The sequence below is a fragment of the Hibiscus syriacus genome, unplaced genomic scaffold (genome assembly GCF_006381635.1).
Source record: "Hibiscus syriacus cultivar Baekdansim isolate YM2019G1 unplaced genomic scaffold, ASM638163v2 tig00001349_pilon, whole genome shotgun sequence".
Taxonomy (NCBI): domain Eukaryota; kingdom Viridiplantae; phylum Streptophyta; class Magnoliopsida; order Malvales; family Malvaceae; genus Hibiscus; species Hibiscus syriacus.
Window position 1 is genome coordinate 450,342 of NW_024061867.1, and position 1,822 is coordinate 452,163.

A 1,822-nucleotide genomic window follows, 5' to 3' on the forward strand; every position below is an offset into this window, starting at 1 on the left:
TTAACTAGAAGTGTGCAGTGTGAGAATGGTTTTGTCCTGGGGAAACGATCCCTGGCTGTTGTAGTTTTCATTCTTCTTCTAAAATTGTGTGTTTCTTTAGAGTACATGAATGGTCAGTCATGTTTGATGTTTTCTAGCTACACAGAGTATGAGATCCTACATTAAAACTGATGGATCTTACTGGTTCTTTTTCACCTTTGAATTGTGAGGGCTTAGAGTAATTAATCATCTCATCTTCTACGCTTTGTCAAATACCCATCACATGTTTTCCTCTGGCTCTGATGAATAGGCTGAATTGTGAGAATCTAAAAACTACGAACAAGAAGCAATAAATAAAACGACATGTATCGGTTGATCCAATTATTTTTTGCCATATAGAGTTAGAAAAAGGAAATGAGATGAATAAAACGGAAGAAAGGTAGAGGAGAGTGGATGGGAACCACGTAGAGTGGGGTTTGCAATTGGGAGAAATCCAAATGAGGAGTCAAAAAGCAAGTGGAAGGTGAAAAAGATAAGATAATAATGGAGGTGGGCGAGCAGGCATGAAATCTGACAATGCATATGCTTATTGTCGTTTGTAAGATAGGTGACCAAAACATAAATCAAACATGTTACGCTTAAAGCTCTAATTCTTTATGAGAGGAGAAGAGGAGATATGTGTGAAAATAACTTGAGAGACAGTTGGGCCATGGATGTAGCGAGGTACATCCAAAAGTTGGGCATGTGCAACCAGATTTGGGTCTCAAGCCTCACCCTTTCGAGAATACCAATCATGATATCATGTTGGTTTGCGTCCTGCCACCCACCCACCATGTTGTTTTCCTTTATGTCTCCTTCTTTCCTATGCATTGCCGGTCATACCCTCGAAGGCTTCAATGGACAGGCCCCTTCTCGAATAAACCAATCTCATATAACAAATAAATTCTAGGGTAAAGTTTACAAATAATATCTCGGGAGTTACTTTATTGAATCATCTGATTATTAAAAATTATAAAATAATTTTTTTATTTATATTATATAGTGTTATTTTATTGAGTTAATCAATTATTAAAAATTATAAAATGATGACTCGATTATTCATATATTATAAATTCATAATTTTCTGTTAAAAATTGATAATAGTTTGAGTTTGACATTAATTTATTGACTAAGATATGATAAAATCATATTTTAGTGATGTCTATTAACATTGTTATTACTTTCCAGCAATGACTCGTCGACATAATATAAACGGATAATTAATCTATAAAATATAACTCAAACAATTATAAGATGATATTTTATCATATCTCATTCAACAAGTTATCATCAAACTCAGACGACCATTAATTTTTAACAAAAAATATGAGTTTGAAATATATAAATAATTAGATGATAATTTTATAAATTTAGTTGTTGAATGAATTAACAAAATAATACTCTATAATTGAAGTTTATTTTATAACTTTTTATGATGAAAGACTCAATAAAATAACATTCAATAATTAAATTAAATGATCATTTATATACTTTATCCTAAATTCTTATTTCTTATTACTAAAACTTACAAATAATTTATTTTTAATTTAATTGGATGCTGAATTTGCTAGTGATGATTGCTGATTAGTGACTTTGGCCGCACTTCCCTCAATTTCCATTTACTAATTGTATTTTCACCCGTACCCATCACATCACCCTCCAATAACAACTATCCATCTATGTCACAGCTGGAGACTGAGTTTAGAAACTAGTATATATATTTCCATACCAACCATTATAACTGAAAGCAGAAGCTTCTTCTTCTCCTCCTCCACCTTCATTTTTCTTTCAACTCAGACTATCT